This window comes from Anabrus simplex, chromosome 3 (genome assembly GCF_040414725.1).
Source record: "Anabrus simplex isolate iqAnaSimp1 chromosome 3, ASM4041472v1, whole genome shotgun sequence".
Taxonomy (NCBI): domain Eukaryota; kingdom Metazoa; phylum Arthropoda; class Insecta; order Orthoptera; family Tettigoniidae; genus Anabrus; species Anabrus simplex.
The window spans coordinates 207,467,298-207,489,158 of record NC_090267.1 but is presented as its reverse complement, the minus strand read 5'-3'; the positions used below and the strand labels follow the sequence as shown (position 1 = coordinate 207,489,158).

General features: G+C 40.9%; 1 protein-coding gene and 1 long non-coding RNA gene across 2 annotated transcripts in view; one reads left to right on the top strand and one right to left on the bottom strand.

Annotated features, from left to right (window-relative positions):
* wge (winged eye) overlaps positions 1-21,861 on the top strand; it is a 405,537-nt gene that overhangs the window by 87,851 nt on the left and 295,825 nt on the right. The window lies entirely within an intron of this gene.
* Positions 194-21,861, bottom strand: part of LOC137498895 (uncharacterized) — a 60,865-nt gene continuing 39,197 nt past the window's right edge. The window contains exon 2 of the long non-coding RNA XR_011017911.1: positions 194-1,339. This is a non-coding gene — a long non-coding RNA (uncharacterized lncRNA). The remainder of the gene's footprint in view (positions 1,340-21,861) is intronic.

Below are 21,861 nucleotides of genomic sequence, written 5' to 3'. Positions count from 1 at the left end.
TCTTATGCAAGGAATTTCAAGTGTTCCACTGAATATACAATGGGGAAGCATTATAAACTATTTTTGTTTGGGAAGTTCCAGCGATGGTTCCCAATGATGTCCGCTTTCCAGCGATATATTGTTTTCTTAATTTCTGCCCCTTCCCCAACCTTTCCGACATGTTAGAAGTGATGGAGGCTAATCAATACTGTAGTTCATGAGTCCAGAAAAAGCTTGTATTCTATTGTTTATACAATAATATAACAATCTGAACTATAATGTTCCCTAAAATTATGTCTAGAGGGAGTGTGGTCGCCGAGTGCCACTGCCAAAGGTTTCGTAGTAAGGCAGGCGAAATCTTAATTCCAGCCTATACATGGAAGATTTCTTAAATGGAATCACATCACTGTGTTTCACGTTCTAGTAAAACTGGATGTCCGGTAGCTTTGACTGAGATGTTGTCAGTTTCTTAAAACTGTAAACTTACTTTGCTTTAAATTTGTAAAACGCATGGGAAAATGTAAAACCGGAAGGTTGAATAAAATACAATCCAATACGTTCATTTTCTTTACACTGTCTTGTAGACTTGTAGACTTTTGTTGGATTGTGACGGTGGACATTCCAAGTGAAGAAAGTTGACAACTCTTGCTTCTCGTTTGGTATAAAATAAAGAAACTAATGGTCATCTTCGGGAAATTTACGCGTAAGGCTTTAGCGATCCCTAAAGGCAGCCACTGTAGATATCCGTGAATTTTTCTAAAGCTTTTTACTTTACTTGACAAAAAATGTCAGAAATTCCAAAATCAGAATCATAGTTAATAATTACATTTAGCGTATCTCGTTGGGATCAAGTTAATTTTGATGAAAAAGTTCCATTGTTTTATTTTGGTTTTTTTTTAGTGACGCCGACCCAAATTTTAAAATTGAAGTGAGAATGATCGTCTTAAAAGGAAATATAGGGTGTCATCGTAAGTAAAACTCTACTGATTCATAGAATGGCTTCTTGCAGCAGGAAATGCCCGAGTTGCGCCACGGTACTCTGGTGGCTGGTATGATGTCATTCTCCAGCTGCCTGCCTTCTTGCCTCGTTGAGAGTGAGAGCAAGTTTCAGCCGTCTTAGCTTTGCCTTGCTGTGGTCGCTTCTGCGTAGTACTACAGCATATACAGTACCCCAGGTAGCCTTCCTGTGGCGGAAGAGAGCTAAGAAATATTGAGAAATGTCCAAGGGATGAGGGATTTCCCTCACAAGATTTTTTGCAGAAGTTGGCCATATCGACGACGCTACTCACTTTGTTTAATGTATTTATAATTCCTGCTGTTAGAATAGGTGGTGATCCATGGATTGATTAGTGCTTCATCGCTGTGAAAGAAAACAAAAGTTTGTGAACTGAATAATGCTACACAAAATCATGAAGCTATATGTAAATATGTAATGTTGCCTTTAACAATAATAATTATAATAATAGTAATATTAGTTTTACTTCCTACTACTACTACTTTCACGATTTGCATAGATGCGTCTGGCAGGACTTATTTTACATGTCTGTAAATCTACGACTGGCCTAAACCAAACCGTTGGGCCTAGAAAGCCAGTATTCTACGTCTCACTCAGTGGTTAAGGACCAGTTTATCCCAAAGTAAAGGAGATTAAAATGGTTTCCATGAGATTTGAGGGCCTCTTTCATGACTTCATTTACAGCCTAGGATACGGTCCTAAGAATAGACGTTTTTAGTTAGACGACTGTGAATTTTTTATCATTGTAGCGAACGATCCAGTTAATCGCTTGATCCAAAGTGGAAAAATACCACGAAATGAAACTGTCCTCAACGTGGTCACTCTTCATGGAAGATAAACTCTACGCTTCATTCTCAGTCTGGTTCTTACAACACTAGTCGAACTTAATGGTTCTCTTTGTCTGCATTATTTAGTCGGGGATAATTAATATTTCATGTTGTACCTACATCTGTTTCTCGAGTTCATTTCCGATCAGAGTAATTTTCCAATGATGTATTTTTTGACGTATGTTTATTTCGGAAATGTTGAGTAATTTGTTCAAAACATTTCATATTATACGAAGAAAGCTGCTTTAATTTTTATTCAAATACTGTTATGGAAGAGTTCGGGAGACTCAGAAGTGTATAATAATAATAATAATAATAATAATAATAATAATAATAATAATATTAACAATAATAGAATTCGAATCATCTAAGACCTGGTTTCATGAAGTCAGAGAACTCTTAAAAAATCTTCATATCACCCAAAAATGTTCGTACTTTAATAAAACATGGCTGTTAACATTTTTGTCATCCAACTAATGTATATTATAAAACATTTTCTCTTAATTTCTAAATATACCTCTACTGTAGTTATGATGACATTCTTAAATACTTACAAGAGAACTTAGCCGCTCTAGCCCTGCGCCTTGAAAATTAGTATGCATAGATACAGATTCATGTACTTTCCAAATGTATCTGCCATAAGTTGAATGGTAATTTTTAAAAGGGAAGGGCTAGGAGTGGGAAGGAAACGGCCGTGGCCTAATTAAGGTACAGCCCCAGCATTTGCCTGATGTGAAGATGGGAAACCACGGAAAACCCTTTTCAGGGCTGCCGACAGTGGGGTTCGAACCTACTATCTCCCGAATACTGGATACTGGCCGCACTTAAGCGACTGCAGCTATCGAGCTCGGTAGTGTTAGTAAAGGACCGAAGTCGTGTATATACTTTCTTCAGAGAGAAGTTGTTCCAAAAATTGCCAAGATAGTAGCAAAGGGAAAATACACCCGTTAAGTTCTTCGATTAAAACAGAAAGACGACTGCAGTGCGTGCGTAGGTATTTTGGATATTACGAGCGTCGTCTTTAGTATGTACGTCGTCCTCATTTATCACATCCTTTTTCATCCTCTTCCCAGAAGAGATAACGAATATGCAGTTGAGAATTCTTCTTCATGAAGTAATGCGAAGGTCGTCTTTAGTAAAAGGATCCAAGTTTTAAATTTATGCTGAGACAAAATGAAACAGAGAGCGAGTGAAAGACAGAGATGGGGAATGTTTGGAAGAGGGGAAAGAGAGGTTGGAAAACTCTGCAGTGTTCTCTTGTCTCTTGGTATAGAACTGTGGAAGTTATTCTGAATGACTCACGGTGACGAAGTGGAGAAGGGAAGGAGAGCTGTACCAGCTGGGCGGCGATGGAGAGGGACAAAGACGGAGATAGACAGTGCGTTATGTAAGGGGGGGGGGGGGGGGGGGAGAGAAGGCGAAATAAAAATATGTGTGTGTGAGTGTGTGTGTGTGTGCGAGAGAGAAAGAGAGAGTGAGAGAAAGCTCCGCCCACCAGCGTGGTCTCATCAACAAGTCCTTGTGCTCCAGAACTTGCTTTTATAGGAAACACCAAACACTGGGTCATAAGAGGCAAGATCTCCTCTTTGCTGCTACCGGAACTGGTTTGATTGCAATGAAAGAGTATTTATGTATAGGCTAACGTATAAAATAAAATACGCTATGTGTGTGTGTGTGTGGGGGGGGGAGAGTTCTGATATGGGAAAATAAAATACTCTATAACAAGCCGTAAAACATTAATTTTGGTGAAATCTTTAAAAATAAAAACGTTTCTCTTGCAACCTGCGATGTGATTTAACTCTTGAAAGAGTAAGCATGGGCTCATGTGGCTTTTGAATCAGTTCGGTTCCTTTTGACCTATTGTCCTGTTGTACGGGAATGAGGAATATTTGACAATAAAATGGTGATTGCACCTCATGCAGGCCTGTGCGATATTTGATTAATTCTTTCTTTTCTTGCTTTCTCAATCCGTTTACCGCTCAGGGTTGCTTTTTCCCTCGGTCTCAGCGAGGGATCCAACCTCTACCGGCTCAAGTGTCGTGGAGTGTGAAACATTGGGTCGGGGGATACAAGTGGGTAGGAGGACCTCGCCTAGGTGGCCTCACCTGCTACGCTGAACAGGGGCCTTGTGGGGGGATGGGATGTTTGGAAGGGATCGAGGAGGTCAGGTACCATTCCGGCATTTGCCTGGAGGAGAAGTGGGAAACCACGGAAAACTTCTTCGAAGATGGCTGAGGTGGGAATCGAACGCCGCTCTACTCATTTGACCTCCCGAGACTGAGTGGACCCCGTTCCAGCCCTCGTACCACTTTTCAAATTTCGTGGCAGAGTCGGGAATCGAACCCGGGCCTCCGGGGGTGGCAGCTAATCACACTAACCACTTTCTTGTAGTAATAATTATTATTTTTAGCTTCCTTTAGGAAGTGAATAGTACCCCTGTTTTTCTTAACCGAATTGTACTTATTAAATCGAGCAAGTGGCTGCGCTGTTTGGGTCACGTAGCTGTCAGCTTGCATTCGGAAGATAGTGGGTTCGAACCCCAATGTCGGCAGCCGTGAAGATGGTTTTCCGTGATTTCCCATTTTGAAAACATGCACCATTCAAACACTCACGATAGAAGTAGATGAAGACGAGAAGAGTCAAGAATTCTTCATTACTGACACCTCAGGCTTGGAACTGAATCGCTGTACCCTGTTAAAACTCGGATAACCGGGCGAGTTGGCAGTGCGGTTAGGGGCACGCGGCTGTGAGCTTGCATCTGGGAGATAGTGGGTTCGAATCCCACTGTCAGCAGCCCTGAAGATGGTTTTTCGTGGTTTCCAATTTTCACACCAGACAAATGCTGGGTCTGTTTCTTAATTAAGACTACGGTCGCTTCCTTCCAACTCCTAGGCCTTTCCTATCCCATCGTCGCCATAAGACCTATCTGTGTCGGTGGGAGGTAAAGCCACTAGCAAAAAAAAAAAAAAGAAAACTGAAAAACTCGGATAATAGAGAGTTTGCTGCATAAATATGAAGAAGGAATTATATTCTAATATTTAACGTGTATTTTAACTTTATCACCTGTTTAAACTAGGGACCTCTCGTCTAACGGACAACAGCCACTGTCATCGCATGACCGCAGAATCTTTGAACTGTGACGTACGACCTAACCGATGCAATTTTAATACACGGCAGCCAACAATTAAAATTTAATGTATTTATAATTATTGGTATACTATAATTCGACATCTTGTTATGGTTGTTAGTTGCCTTTAATAATGACCCCTAATTATTTCCTAATGTATGCGAATACGACACCACAGGAGGAAGAGTTCGTTAGAGCATTTAAAGGGAGGTAATCATACGAAGAAGCAAGTCGTGTTGTTTCTTGGTATTTTGGCACAACGAAGCTTAAACGATGTGCTGAAATATTATGTGGTTAGAATCATAGGCTTTCTTGACGGTCTCGACAACCAAATAAATTTAATTATTTGTAAAAATGTGTCTCACAAAGGATATTCTGAGATTTTAACACAACTAGAACATATATGCTGGCCCCACGGTATAGGGGTAGCGTGCCTGCCTCTTACCGGGAGGATCCTAGGTCAATTCCCGCCCAGGTCAGGGATTTTTACTTTCATCTCAGGGCTGGTTCGAGGTCCACTCAGCCTACGTGATTACAATTGAGGAGCTATCTGACGGTGAGATGGCGGCTCCGGTCTAGAAAGCCAAGAATAACCGCTGAGAGGTTTAGTCTTGCTAACCACACGACACCTCGTAATCTGTAGGCCTTCAGGCTGAGCAGCAGTCGCTTGGTAGGCCATGGCCATTCGGGGCTGTTGCGCCATGGGATGGGGGGGGGGGGGATAATATATACTCTGATACAAAAATAGAAACTCCTGGTCCAATTTGAGGTGCTTTGAGCATCGTTGACAGAGGAGAAAGATATAAACATATCTCCAAGAACATGGGTGAAGATCACTGATAAAAATTAAAGGCGTGACATAGAAAGAATTTCCTTTAATGTGTACGGTAGCAGATCTAGTCCAATAGATTAAAAGGAATGATCCAGTATATTTTCTTCGATTGTGGACATCGCAGTGGACATCTAGGACTGTTTGGAACACTTGCAAGAGTATTCTTTCATTTATTTCAAGGATTTTAAGACCGATTTATCTTTATCCGATGATCTCACTGCCAGAAAAATTGGTTTGTTGACCATTTTAAATCATAATTTTTCATCTCTTTGAACGTCCGGCTCCATGGCTAAATGGTTAGCCTGCTGTCCTTTGGTCCAGAAGGTCCCGAGTTCCATTCCCGGCCGGGTCAGAGATTTAAACCTTAAATGGTTAATTCCCTTGGCTCGGGGACTGGGTGTTTGTGCTGTCTCCAACATCTCTGCCACTCACACACCACACATAACACTATCCTCCACCACAATAACACGCAGTTACCTACACATGGCAGATGCCGCTCACCCTTATCGGAGGGTCTGCCTTACAAGGGCTGCACCCGGTTAGAAATAGCCACACGAAATTATTATTATTATTATTACCTCTTTGAACCAGTAACGGATGTGAAATGTGGTCCGTTTCCATTCTTTACATATTACTGAAACAATGTACTTGATGTACTAGATCACAGATTCTAGGTACTGTGAGGCTCAAAGCTCCTATTGTCTTCTGTATGAAGCAGCTAATTTGTTTCACGTTTTCATACTTACCATATAATTACCCAGTCCACTAAAATATGGATTGGAATTGCACAACGGCACTTGATAACTCGTCACGTATGGAAGGTTTAATATTACATAGTATACATCGGCACAAATGGATAAAATCCTGAGGTAGATGCATAGCCAAATAAGAAATTGTGGAAATTATGATCAAATTATGGAGTTATTGTTCTAATCTGCTCAAAACGACAGTACTTATGCTTTAGCCTCACATTGTGGTGATTTTCGTATGCCCTTTTAAGTATTTTATGGCTTTGTTCCCTCAGGAGCCTTTCTACATCCTACAAACGAGCCCACATGCTTGCGCCAGGACACACACACTTTTCATTAAGATTTAAGAAGCGAAAAAATTTGCACAAAGCAAGAAATATGGGAAAATATTCTAATCTGTAACCTAATAGCTAAGGATGAATGATCAATGCATGCCGATGACATATGACATATCTTTCATGAGAATTTAGATTCCACTGCACTTCTTGGCGTACTAGTCAACATAGTGGAGTACAAGACTTCCTAATAATAATGCCATTTGCTTTACGTCCCACTAACTACTCTTTTACGGTTTTCGGAGACGCCGAGGTTCACAAGACTTCCTGAACTCTTGAAACGCATTGTAATACGCTTGGAAAATTTACCAACTCTGCTCGGAGAGAATTCTATTCTTAGATATAAATATAAATTCTGTTTCTCTTCTGCAAGGGAAGTTTAGGTTTGTCTGTATATAGTGGAATGATGGAGGCAATTTGGCTTACAGACCCCTTTTGCCCAAACTTGGAAATGTTACACTGCCTTCTAAATTAACTGCATCTTGGTGCCTGGCAGTAGAACACGGAATGAGTTAGATAAAGCTGGTTTGGTTTACGATGGGTAGGGCTCGGCGTCATGGTGCATTGTATGCCGGCGCCGAGATCACAGCACCCGGAGCGATATGGTGTGTGAGTCGCGGACGAAAATAAACTCCGTTGAGGGGGGGCCACAAGGCGCGCGTGAGTCTCGTCTCCGCTGCTGTTCTGGTGGCTCGACGCCATGTGATGTAATACTGACATTATACTCGAGGAATGGCTCTATATCGGGCTGGTTCTCGCAACTTGCCTTACATTTCTCGAAGCTTATTATAGTTTCTTAATGATTGTTATCCTGACTGAATTTTGATCAGTTTAGTTTTTCTTTCTTGAACACATTTCAGCAGCAAAATGAAATTTCCGTCTAGGAAAACTAAATGGTCACGCCACAAAGTCTTCTTGCATCTGGACTTCTCTCTTCGCGAATACCGGAAGCCACTTGGTTGATTATGGACCCCATTTCCTTTCCAGCGAATCTGACACAGTTTATCTCTTGTCCGGCTCCATGGTTAAATGGTTAGCGTGCTGGCCTTTGGTCACAGGGGTCCAGGGTTCGATTTCCGGGAGGGTCGGGAATTTTAACCAGCATTGGTTAATTTCCCTGGCGCGAGGACTGGGTGTATGTGTCGTCTTCATCATCATTTCATCCTCGTCACGACGCCTAGGTCGCCTACCGGAGTCAAATCAAAAGACCTGCACTTGGCGAGCCGAACATGTCCTCGGACACTCCCGCCACTAAAAGCCATACGCCATTTCATTTTTTCTTAAACGTTAGGGGGAGTTTGGTTGTTTCTAACCTTGCAATTGAGCTGTGGCACCAGAACTTTCTTCTTTCCAGTCGTGGGCCTATCTCATGATCGTTGGCACAAATGGTTCCACTCAGGCATACAGTACAATACAGAGGTGTGTACTTTCATGATTCACGCGCACTAAACCCACGGAAGATGGCTGCATGCGTGGCTTGACTAATTGTACGTCAGAATACAATAGACCTTCAGATACACAGTATTATTTATACAGACTTAATTGCAAATGAAGGTCTCGTTCGAAAGTGTTGATGACACACTTGTTTAGATGAAGATAATAGTTTAATTAATTATATAAATTAATAAGTGGTTGGCACATACATTGGAAAAAAACATCGAAAGTCTATGTTAAAAAAGTTCAATCTCTTCCAAGGACGCATTGGTGATTGAACGGAGACATCTCCAGTAAGTACGACGTAAGTACTGGAAGTCCCTGTCCCCATCGAGTTGGTGCAGCTCTCTTACGGCAATCACCCCCCCCCCCTCCGTCCTCCTCCCCGGCTCACTCCCATCAGGAGGTGAGTTGAATGAAGCTGCGTGTACCTATTTAACCATACTAGTTCTCCTGCCAATCTTAAATTCCTGGCACAGTTACGGGATTCGAAGTTCCGATATTCGAACGGTAAAGTTTTTGAGTGCCATTGAAGTCCTCGACGGAGAGGGGTAGGCTACGTTAAGAAAGCATCTCGAAGCACATGCAGACGCCGTTCTCAACGTCTAGTTGGAAAGCCAGCTGCTATGCCACTACATTATTCACGTAACAAATAGCCTGTAATTTGTTTGATAGAGGTTATAATTGCATCGATATCTACTGTTTTTATAATAAAACCAAAACCAAACCCCATGGCGCAAGAGTCCCGAAGGGCCATGGTCCATGGCCTACCAAACAAACCGCTGCTCAGCCCGAAGACCTACAGATTACTAGGTGTCGTGTGGCCGGCACGACGAATCTTCTCGGCCGTAATTCTTGGCTTTCTTGACCGGGGCCGCTATCTCACACCGTCAGGCAACTCCTCAATTGTAATCACGTGGACCTCAAACCAGCCCTCAGATCCATGTAAAGGTCCCTGACCTGGCTGGGAATTGAACCCAAGGCCTCCGAGTAAGAGGCAGGCACGCCACCCCTACACTGCGGGACCGGCACTATTTTTATAATACTGATAATAAACTAATAATAATAATAATAATAATAATAATGTTATTTGCTTTACGTCCCACTAACTACTTTTACGGTCTTCGGAGACGCCGAGGTGCCGGAATTTAGTCCCGCAGGAGTTCTTTTACGTGCCGGTAAATCTACCGACACGAAGCTGTCGTATTTGAGCACCTTCAAATACCACCGGACTGAGCCAGGATCGAACCTGCCAAGTTGGGATTAGAAGGCCAGCGCCTCAACCGTCTGAGCCACTCAGCCCGGCTTCTGATAATAAACTGAGCAGGATTTTGCTGTACTGTATTTATCGTAGTTTTGGAATTCTAAGTTTGGCAAGAAAGTGCAACGCAAAGAAACCTGTAGTCACCTTTAAAAACAAAAGAAACCACACGTCTGGAGAATGACGTTTCATTGATTACGTTAATAGTACGAATGAAAAGATAATGAGAATTTTCTTTTTTACTGCTGGCAGTGTGAAGGTTGGAGAGAAAGAAACTCGGTGATAGAGTCGGCTTGAAGAAGGGAACGTGAACGAGGAGAACCTACATTTATGTAGCTGAGCGGTAAAGGAGGGAGAGGGGAGGGATAAACAAGCACGTAGCAGACGTGGGAGGAGAATCCAGGAAGAAGGCAGTGCAGTTATGTGATGAATTCTTGTTGAGGACCGAGTACTCTCTGAAATAAAATTTAAGTACAAATTGCATCGCCATATCTCTCCTCAGTACAACTTCAGTATATTTCTCAGGAAGGAGAAACGAGTCAACTTAATTATTATTATTATTATTATTATTATTATTATTATTATTATTATTATTATTAATTGCGTATAAGTTCAGGAAAATGTATAACGTACATGAATCCATCACTTGATGGGTAATCTGCTGACCTTCATCTTTAACTTCCCTCTTACTCTATTCGTTGATTGACGTTCCCAGAATGCGGTATTGCAATCGTGACTGTTCTGGGAGGAAAGATGAGGAAAAGTGAGCTCCGAGTGTAGCTCCATTCCACGTTAAAGTATAAGATAGCTATCGTAATCGGTCCATTATAACGCTGTGTGTCTGGCAGAAAGCAGTTCCGTCTTAGCGTGCTGTTTGCTTCTCCTTATACCTCCCGTCTGCTTTCTTGAAGCGCGCACACTTGTCGCTGCGTGCTAGGGAATAATAGAGGTAGTTTTTTACCCGTCGGAAGTTTTCCACTAGTGGTTTGTGGACGGAGATAATCACTAGTTTGCTCATTATATAACCTTTAGCCTTCATGTCTGTGTATGTCCGTAAATTTTTCCAGCTGGTGGATTCACTCTAGCTACTGATGTTGTATCGTCTTGCACACTAGGAATTCTCAAAACTAAGACTTTGAAGACTTTTCTTGTACTGTCAGGACTAACCACAGATGTCATAGTTTCCCTTTTGTGCCAATTTAGGTAGGTATCTTGGGCATTTGGTATAGGTTTCAACGGTTTGTGGACGAGGAAACAGTTGAGTTGTCCACCGTAGCTCAAGGGAGCAGACCTGTATCTGACGAGATAGGCGTCCGAGTAAATTCTGCCTGACTTTAGAACCGTGGTCCACTGAAATTAGAACATAGTGGCTTTTGTCACGGTTATCTTCATGACTATGGTTATTGTTAGCCCGGAGCAGCCGCTGTAAGGCAGGCCCTCCGACGAGGGTGGGAAACTTTGGTTGTGTATTGGAAATTGCATGTTAATAATAATAATAATAATAATAATAAGAAGAAGAAGAAGAAGAAGAAGAAGAAGAAGAAGTTACAATAAAAATCAGTATCCCGGAAAGTAAAACTTAAACGCTATAATGAAACCTGAAGCGTGGTATGCTTCAGAAACCTTAATCATTGGTGGCGGGTCTCTAACCAAAGACATAGAGAAACAGGAAAGGAAAATTTTAAGAAACATTTTCGGCCCAGTTTGTATAGGGGGAATATGGAGGAAAAAATCGTCCCAGGAAATATATTGTCATTCTGAAAAAGAATCTCACACTTTTTGGAAAAGACGACTGAAATTTTATGGACACATTATCAGAATGAACAGCAACAAACTAACTAAAAGAATTCTCAACCTGGCCCTTTCATCCAAAACCAAGAACAGCCTGGCTTCGTGAAATTGAAACAGATCTCCTCGAAAGCAACATCTCGGAAGACATTGTACAGGACAGATGTAAATTCAGAACAAAAATTGACAATCACCAATTTGAAGACAAACCCAACACCAGAGCCACTATTACTTGGACAGAGGCTGTGAGCTTGCATCCGGGAGATAGTAGGTTCGAATCCCACTATCGGCAGCCCTGAAAATGGTTTTCCGTGGTTTCCCATTTTCACACCAGGCAAATGCTGGGGCTGTACCTTAATTAAGGCCACGGCCGCTTCCTTCCAACACCTAGGCCTTCCCTATCCCATCGTCGCCATAAGTCCTATCTCTGTCGGTGCGACGTAAAGCCCCTAGCAAAAAAAAAAAAAAAAAAAAAAAAGAACTTGGACAGAAGAACGAAGGCAGAAGCTCAGCGGGAGGATGAAGAGATTTTGGGAGGAGAAGATGGCCAACACATCAGCTAAGCTGGTTCAGTCGAGCTCCTAAGTAGGGCATAACGATGTAAATAATAATAATAATAATAATAATAATAATAGTCGTAATTACAATTTAACGGTAATAACAGTCACAATTAAATGGGAAGTAAATATTTCTTATGCTAGTTTGAGAATGACGGGCCCGTCATGACATTATTGGTTTTACGGTATTTGAAGACGCCGAGCAGCCAGAATTTTACCACGCTGGAGTTCTTTTGCGTGCTACTAAATATGACACGAGTATGTTGTATTTGTGCATTTTAAAATACCACCGGACTGAGTTAGATTTGAACCCACCAATATGAGCTCAGAAGGTCAACTACTCAGCCCGGCCTGCATGGAGGAAGGTAGCATTATGTGTAAGTTACAGGAATATTCAGAACAACACAAATGCACAGTCACAGAGCCATGGGTATTAACCGTTCACGATTAATGTTGATGCAGTGAGTCGATGCCGTTCTTAAAAACCAGTTTGGTTGTTACCCAGAAGCCAATTTGGAAAGCGAAATTTTATGCTTTGGAAGCTTATTCGAAAACACTGAATAACACAATTGAGAAGTGGCTTGCTGTAGTTAACCACTTCAAATACAGTCGTATGCTGGGGTGGGAGATAACCCAAACCTAGTCGACTAACACAAATAGGTGTTTGTTCAGCGGCGTTGGAATGGAAACGGACTAGATCTGGAGAACTAGCGGCCGCGATTGTAATTTAACGTGCAGCCACAATATTTATCTGGTGTGAAGTTGAAAAATGATGGAGATCAATTGACAGTCGAGCTCGTAGCCTCAGTTACAAAAGACACCTTAACTACTTTGCTTATATCTATACATATTAAAAATCATATGTACCCCAGAACTTTTGTGTGTATTATTTTCCATGTCATATAAAGATCTTGGAGACCACCACTCCAAATTATGTATGTAATGATGTATGTGTGTATGTAGCCTATATATGTTTGTTTGTTTGTTTGTGTATTTTTTTATTTGTTTGCTCGAGAGCCACAAGAAAACGGTGAAGCATATTTTTACGTAATTCGACATATACCTATTTTAGATTGTGTTGACTTAAATGCTTAAAGGGTTGCTAAAAGGGGGTAGGGATGAAAAGGTTTCTTTCTAATATTTTGAAGCCATTCGGCTATGTTTATAAATATTTCGAACAAAACTTATTTTAATTTTGAACATTTTGTGTTACGACAACATTTTAATACAATATTATAAAATTGCGAGTAACCTACGAAATAATGTAAAATCCTTCACGTAATGTTTCTTGGATTATGCCAACACTATACATAAAATAATTATACTGCTGTACTTTCATCCTTTTGCAGGAAAAATATTTTGAATATTTTATCGCGTGAGCAAAGAAGGTTTAGTATTCCTTTGCTATTAGATATAGTGCTAACGTTCATCAATCTAAAAAACTTTCATTTGTAGAATTGTAATTAAAATATTTCATCGTTACTTGGAATAATATTTTATAATTGATTAGCTGTGAAGTCCATGTTCATTCGTCTTCCACTATAATTACACCTCTGCTTGTTGTTAAATATGATCGAAATGTTGACCTGTGGCCTCATAATGCTTCTCCTCGTTCATCTCTCCCATCTCTTCATTATAAACACTCCAGCATCCCTCACAGCCTTATGTCTTAAGTAATTTTGTGTTTCTCAGTTCATCTAGTTAGGCTATGCGTGTACGATATTCTACCTAGAATTTCCTTTCCATATATTTGTTTAAATTAGTCTAATCGAAGTCGTTAGATAAGAATTATCCTTTGCGTGCCTCAGTACCTTCACCTGTTATGAAAGTCTTCGCTTGTGCTTGATTTAGGCTCGTCCGATGGAAATTAACTCTGTGTAAGGTCGATGTGTGTGTTGTATGTTGATAGATGAGGTTCATTGGAATTTCATACAAGGCTTCATCTTCGCATTTGCCAGAGCAAACTTTCTTGAAAAATTCGCACCCAGGACGTGGTCCGACTCGACTTTGACTTCCGAGTCTAAAGCAAATTATCGTTGTCGGTAGATTCTTCCTCATTGCGCTTTAAAATACAGTTTCATTGATGAATGACGAACATATGAAATCATCTCTCCTTCTGAGGTATTCATCATTAGTGTTAGAGAGTTGACCACGGGACCCCTACATGGGTACCAAAACTGGCACTCCGTTGCATTAGTCTCTTGGCTTCCATCTCTCCTGTTCATCATCTTATATTACCTTTCGATCCTCTCGAAATTAAAAGAATTGATGTTGTCTTTCATTTTCCTGCTTTTCATGAGACACGTATTTTGTTTGAGGGACAAAAACGTTTCCTCTTTTTCCTATGGATAACGCGCGGCTTCAGATATTTCTACGTGGTCACTCACTACATGTCGTAAGAGCAACGGAGGATGAATGGTATCTGCAGCAATCAGCTTTGCGATTATTATTATTATTATTATTATTATTATTATTATTATTATTATTATTTCGTTTGGCTATTTCTAGCCTGGTGCAACCTTGCAAGGCTGAGAAAGGGTGACATCTGCCGAGTATAGGAGACCGAGTGTTATTGTATTGGATGGTGTTGTGTGTGAGTTGCAGGGATGTTGAGGACAGTAAAAATTCCCAGTCCCCGAGCCAAGGGAATCAACTATTTTAAAGTTAAAATCTACAACCTGGCCTGGAATCGAACCCGGGGTCCTCTGAACCAAGAACACTACGCTAACAATTCAGCCAAGGAGCCGGACTTTCTGGTAATAATAAATCGTGTACTCTCACTGTCGCTCCCACCTGGTAACCTAAGAAAATTGCTAACCTCATAGTATTTCTGAACTAGGTCAATTTTCTCTTCCTTTCTTCGTGACCCACACAGTCTTTGAGAAATACGCTCGAACTTAAAAGTCCAGTATTTTTTGTCATTGTTATTTATGCTTTATTTCTAATAACGTCTTATTTTCTGAATTCCAAACAATTTAATGGACTCATTATATTATAACTCAATGTTATTTTTTCAAATGTTCTCGTAATTTTCTGTTAAGTTAACACAACTTTCTGTAATAAAAGTGTTAATATCACCTTAAATACACGATGTTTCAAACACTATATGAAATATTGAAAAACTTCGTACTGTGCTTTCTTTAACCGAATTATGAAGGCCATTTCCCGACTACACTTTCTTCCATTGTGTCTTTGGAAGAACACGTTTGCAAATTTCGCACGGTGCTTTTAAATATTAGCACTGTCCCTCCCTTGGAAGAGTCGCCAGTTAACCACATCATTGTCCGCCTCCATAGCCTAACGGTAAGCGCTATTAGCTGCTGTCCTTGGAGGCCCGGGTTCAATCCTCGATACTGCCAGACTAAAGATTTAAGAATAGCAGCAATACTTGTATGTGGTTAAAATGGTCCATGCAGCTCACCTCCATTAGGGGTGTGCCTGAAACTATCTGCACCACCTCAAGGAATACGAGGGCACGAATTTACTTTTTACCGCGTCATTATCACCAGAGAGCGATGTCCGGCCCCATGGCTAAATGGTTAGCGTGCTGGCCTTTGGTCACAGGGGTCCCGGGTTCGATTCACGGCAGGGTCGGGAATTTTAAGCATCATTAGTTAATTTCCCCGGCCCGGAGCCTGGGTTTATGTGTTGTCTTCATCATCGTTTCATCTTCATCACGACGCGCAGGTCGCCTACGGGTGTCAAATCAAAAGACCTGCACCTGGCGAGCCGAAACCGTCCTGGGATTTCCCGGCACTAGAAGCCATACGCCATTTCATGTTTACCAGAGATCAATGGTTTCTGTCCCTTCAACGATCATCATGACTGTCGTCATCGCGGGGAAATAATCCAGTCATCTTTCTTATTGCCGTTAGTTGACAGCAATTGTGTCTACTCATCTATGTATCATACGTCGTTCAGCTAGGATAAGTCCTCGTAAGTTTCACGCTTCTCCACGGTCGTCTTTCTCATGCTATTTTTCCTTTTATTTTCAATGGACCTTCTACCTTTGACTGTCTTCCCAATTTTGAGGACGATTTACAATATTGGGCGTAGTTCCTCAATCGCAGTGTTATTAGAGCATTAAAGCATTATTTAGGAAATGGTAGTCTTTCATATTACCCATGATCTTAAATTGTTATGCGTGCTTCCTCACTTGGGTTTATTAGATGTGATAATACGATATTTTAATTTCCTGTACTGTCGTGTGTTATTTCGTGCTGCACTATGGAAAAGAATGCAAAGTAATGAATGGGAGAATGAATCAGCATATAGGAGAACATTGTTTACTACATTCAGCACCGGAAATAAACCTACCACTAGCTGACGCGCTAGAAACTTAATATGAGTTTCATCGATGCCGGCTGATTATTTACGGCGCTGAATTCTTGTCGACAGTTTCCGGTTTCGCTATTCAGTAATTTGTTGCCTAGGTCTCAGAATATGACACTACTACCTGTCGATTATGATGTGAATTGGACTTCAGTACAAAGAAATTGCAAGTTCCGTGCTTCCTCTGAGGGGTTTACAGGAAGAAGAGCAGTAATATAGCAGAGAACTGAAAACTGTTGCCTCACCTAGGACTTTCGACCGATTACTGTTCTACTGCATGGAATATCGAAATCCCTCAACATCTTCTTTCTAACTGACATAGTAACCTTTTTTTTTCTTCATACAGAAGTAGAAATCTGAAAATCTGAGCTTAACGATGATTTGACTCGGCTCTTGCCACAGCTGCGCCTTAGCCTTCTATTGCTCCGCAAAAAAGTGTGGTTCTGAAAGTGAGTTAGTTCTATTCGATGTGGGAACCTTTCAGCAATTAAGAATAATTTTGTACGTGTCACTTGAAGTCACTTGATCCAATAATAGATTAGTATTTTCTATTCCTGTAAGGGAGAGCTACAAACGTTCCTCTTCTTATCTTCTCTCATTTATTGACAGTTTTTAACAATGTTCCTTACAGTTCTGTTTAAAAAAGTTTGACAATTTAAAAGTCCTGATAAATCGACATCTAAATAAATTAGCTTGCAGTTCTACGTGGCTATTGATATAATTATAGCCATGAAAATCGAAATCTGTTTTATGATTTATCTTAATATGATTCATCTGGTATTTTATAGAAGTTACTCTCAAAATTCTCTGTCTGTCATTCAAAGTGTATCCATGAGTCTTTACCCATCTCTTACGCCATCAAAGGTATTTGTTCTCGTCACTGGATTCTTGCACATCCTCTTTTGCGTGACGCATCCACTTAATCACAACTATTTGCTTTGAAGTACCACGTCAGTGCATGTAACCCTTTATGAAGGTATCCTTTTAGCTCATAGTTCGTGTTTATTTTTTTGTCTGCTTGGATTAGTTACGGAAAAGTTTGTCACTGACGTAGTAAGAGGCAGTATTAAATATGTTAGAAGTTAGCATTGGGCCAGTATGTCAAGGCAAGTTTGTTGTACATGGCTTATAGTTGTCAACAAATTGGTGAATTTTTCATCCAGACTTCGCGAAAAACTACAGCGAGCAAATTACTGCTGAATTCACATACGTCTGTTGGGTAGGTCAGTGATGGTAAGCTCGATAACTTTAAGAAATAACATTCAAGAATATGCTTGTAAAGAACTGAACAAGAGGGGGAGGGGGGTGGCTTCTGTAAATATTGGGATGTAGAGGGATATACGTACGGGTATAGGAAGTCGGTTTGTAAACCCTGTGGAGCAACGAAGACAAACATTTCATAAGTGAATAAAAGATAGTCACCAAATCTCTGTCCGACTCGTTGGCTGAACGGTCAGCGTACTGGCCTTCGGTTCAGATGGTCCCGGGTTCGATTCACGGCCGGGTCGGGGATTTTAACCTTAATTGGTTAATTGGCACGGGGGCTGGGTGTATGTGTTGTCTTCATCATCATCATCACCACCACCACCACCACCACCACCACCACGACGCGCAGGTCACCTACGGGTGTCATATAGAAAGACCTGCACCTGGCGAGCCGAACCCGTCCTGGGATATCCCGGCACTAAAAGCCGTACGACATTTCATTTCATACCAAATCTCTCTCTCTCTACTTTAAATGTTAATAGTGTGTTTAATGTCATTGGACTATCTTTTATATAAACATAACAGCAGTAGTTGTCAAAGCATCAACACTTCCAACTTCTCGCTCTCCTTGCAAGGATTACGAGTCCACTGTCGTGATCTTTTCGTAACAATGACCTCTAACTAGAATGCTATTGCCTGATTTGAAAATGGGAAACCACGGAAACTCGTCTTGAGTGTTACCAACAGTGGGGTTCGAACCTACTATCTCCCGAATGCAAGCTGATAGCAACATGGCATAAGGCGCGCAGCCACTTGATGGGTATGATCAGAAAATGAGACATATGTGAAAAAGAGGCATCTTAGGCAAACTTATAAACAAATTCGTGTCGTATCCCGTTCCACCTCTGTCCAGAATTAAAATCCCTGGACTGTCCACGATTCGAACCCGAGGCTTTCGGGTAATAGGTATGCACGCTGCCTTTTGCGCGAGGTTCCCCCTATTTTTATAAATGCGGTTAATATATATCTTCCAAGATGACATCAGTTAACAAATATTGTGAGTGTTCACCAGGCCTTCGATTCAAGGGTCCTCGGTTCTATTTAATTCGTATGATTAATTCTTCTGGCTCGGGGACTGGGTTTTTGTGTTTGTCCCAACACTCTCCTCTTCATATTCAGAAAATACACCACACTATCAACCACCAGAGATATGCAATAATGATTACATTCCTCCTTGTAGGGTTGGCGTCAGGAAGCGCATTCGGCCGAAAAGCAGGGTCAAATCCACAACTGCGATACAATTCACACCCTAGTCCCCACAGGTGTGGGAAAAGCGGTATTGAAAAAGAAGAAGAAAATCTAGGAAAGTGCATATATTCTTCATATGAATGGTTTTAATATTTTACGAATAATTTCAGAACATATGAATTATTCTAATAAATGGCTTATCTCAGTACCATTGTATGGGATGAGAGCAGTAGGGAGCCAAAATTAACGGTTCAAGTCCCCTTCGGTCACGGTCAATTTTGGCGGCTATCCTTTTGATATGTCTAAAACTGTAGCTCGATTCTTCTCCAGACTTAATGCAAGCTGATGTCGCATGGATTGACCAGAATTAAGACCACAACCATTGCGGTTGACAGTAGCAACAATACCTGAGCTATCCCACTTGTTTTGAAATGGGCATACATGGGTTATGAAGGCATATTTGTAGTCCAAAATATGACTCCTGATAACTTTTTGACTCATTTTTATATTTCGAGGAAATTTATGGTCGCATAGATAGTTTCAAGACAAATCTGAAATAAATCTGGAAACTAAACAGCTGTCTCCAAATGTGTCATTTCTTTTTAGAGAATAACAGTCGGGGAAAATTCCGGTCCCGCACTCAAGCGGCTACACGCCGTATCATGATGGTCCCTCACTTCGACGACTGACGTTTTTAGATAAGATTTTGTGATAGTCTTCTTCTTTGAAATCTTATAATTTTGATGGGCTCTTGTTTACTGAAGACCTACACCCCAACAGACAGGAGACGAACTCATGCTCTTCACTATGATTGCATTTCTTCCAGAGCTTGCCTCCTTGTTAGGCTTCTCTGTAGAACTAACCAGCAAGATTGCTACTCTTCTTCGAATCCTCTTGCCAAGTGACTGATTTCGGTAATAGGACTGTGAATGATTACTTGCTGCTTATTACAACATTATCAGTAGTTCTTTGACTTCTCCTGGGAACAGAGCAGTGAAGAACAAATTCTATGTAGGTAGTTGAGTAATTGTCACTGTAAATGGTTATCACACCATACTTCACTCGTAAGGTCCCTCAACGTGATGAACACATTACAGACGTGGTGAACATATTACAAGATGTGATGAACACATTAAGTGCAACTTCAGTACTTAAAACTTCGAGAACGTAGGCAGCTCCCCATTGCTCTACTTACGCATAGAATCTTGTATACTAAGATCCCATACTTTCTCTGTAACCTATTCCGATTAATGAACACCATCCATGACATAAATAACCGATACACAATATCTACACTTCAGGTTCCCATACATCGTACTGTAAAATACAATAGATCTTTCCTCTGCACAGCATCACGGTTTTTAAATTATTTTAATCTTCATCGAGTAGCGCCATTATGTGAGGAACACCATAGGTCTGCGTTGCCTGTGCTAAGCACATTACCTTTGATTAGCACCAGTTTGTGAGGAACACCGTGAGTCTACGTTACTTGTGATTAGTGCCGCTACATGACGAAAACCATGGTTCTACCAGCGATTAGTACCATTATGAGGGGCCGGTGGCCTGGATTATCATCGATTTAGGATTTTGCTTTGGAAGCAGTCCCTTGTTCAGTTATTTTATGGAATGTTGTGGCATTGTGGGTCGGATCCACTGATTGTTTTACGTTCATAATCATTGTTCAGCATCTTCGTTTTTGGATTCGTCAGTGGATGTATTTTGGAATTATTTTAACTAACAGTATTGCGAATTAGTCCTGATAATTGCACTCACTCCTTGTTAATCATCAGCGTAGTCTGGCTCCATGGCTAAATGCATGCTGGCCTTTGGTCACAGGGGTCCCGGGTTCGATTCCCGGCAGGGTCGGGAATTTTAACCATAATTGGTTAATTTCCCTGGCACGGGGACTGGGGTATGTGTCATCCTCATCACCATTTCATCCTCATAACGACGCACAGTTAGCCTACGGGTGTCAAATCAAAAGACCTGCACCAGGCGAGCCGAAGTCCTCGGACACATCCCGGCACTAAAAGCCATAATCCATTTCATTTCATCAGAATAGCTTATGTTTCGTAGTTTATAATGTTGAAATGTATGTTCTTCACTTTTTCAAACTTAGATTATAGTTTAATTTCCTCCCTGTTTTCTTTTTCTGTAATAATTGTCCTGTGTATTGTTTTCAATGTAGATGCTATATAGAGGGTTTCATTTGCTTCAGTGGCAAATTCTAACCAATAAATTCAGTTCAATTTAAACATTAATCGAAGAGAAAAGAAAGATGACTATCGTCTCGTCAGGTCTACCACTTACGTCAACGTAATCTCTCGTTTATTTGAATTGTTGTTAACTTCAATACTCGTTGATCCTGAAGAGCCAAACTACATTACTTTTACGAGTTTCAGTTAATTAATTGTATATTGTAATATTTATTTTGTTCGTGGCTTCATACCACGGAAGTCGTACAATTCCAGATACACGGTGCGAATCAACATTCCAACTATCACCGTTCTGTGTTCACTTTGCATATTGGAATATCTACGTACATCTGGATTTCTGTTCGATCGAACATAAGTAGTAGGTATTGTATTCGATAAAAGGATGAAATTTTATTGTTCCTGTAACGACATTTAGAGGGATATTTCCAGGAAATGAGCTGTCTAATTAAGGCGCTCTATTTACATAGACCGGCAACGAAGTGCATGGACCGCTGGTGTTCAACATAGTGCCGGAAAAGGACGTACGGGCCAGATAATCTGTTGATATATTGATGTTGCTTTCAATTAGACCGTACTAAAAGAATACATTGTTGAAGATTACTTTTAGAGAAAACTTTCTACTCTAAATTTGTTCGAAATCACATCTCTGACTGCATTATTTTTCTGGAAAAAAGTCAGAAATGCATTGTCTCTTCCATTGAAGATTTTTGCAAACATGTGAGGTTCTTTTAATTTAAATAGTATGGTGAGAGAATTTTTATTTTATTCTGTTGCTTGTGGTTTAACGCCGAACTAACAAGTGGAATGTTTTCGGTGACGCTGGGATGAGAAAGGGTGGATTGGGAAGGTAGCGGCTTTGGCCTTAATTAAGGTAGAGCCCCAGCATTTGCGTGGGGGGAAATGCAAAACCACGGAAAATCATCTTCAAGGCCGTCGACGGTGGAATTCGAATCGA